The sequence below is a fragment of the Eufriesea mexicana genome, unplaced genomic scaffold (genome assembly GCF_001483705.2).
Source record: "Eufriesea mexicana isolate 0111107269 unplaced genomic scaffold, ASM148370v2 scaffold4599, whole genome shotgun sequence".
Classification (NCBI taxonomy): Eukaryota; Metazoa; Arthropoda; class Insecta; order Hymenoptera; family Apidae; genus Eufriesea; species Eufriesea mexicana.
Genome location: NW_016912603.1, coordinates 51081 through 51580, shown reverse-complemented (window position 1 = coordinate 51580; position 500 = coordinate 51081).

The window sequence follows — 500 nt, the reverse complement described above, 5'->3', positions numbered from 1 at the left end:
TCTCACCCCTTTCTCGCGTACACACTCGCACAGCGATGACACACGCACGCACATACACACGCGAGCGAGTGCGAGCGCGCGCGCGCTCATGCACCTCCTATCACGTAAGTACGGACCGGCCCATTTCTCTTGCCCTTTATTTCTGGGCTGGTGGCAACACACCCTGCCCTACGCTCCTTCGCCCTTCCTTCACTCGCGATACTTTCTCTCCACTGGTTTTCCTTTCGTCCTTCGATCACTCGTCGTTCTGTCTGTCGGTTAAATTTTCTTCGCTTCGACCGTCTTTATTACGCGTTTATTACGCGCGCCTCCTACAGTGCTAATGTTTTTATCTAGGTACACTGTCGCAGCAAGTAGTATGAACACGCTTTAACGAAACGACAGAACGAAAACAGTCCGTGCAAACCCGTATACGCGAAGCGACCGTGTACTACCGTACACTCGCCTCGCATCAAGCACTAGCACTGATCCAGCAGACCGCTGAGCGCGCATCATCGGCA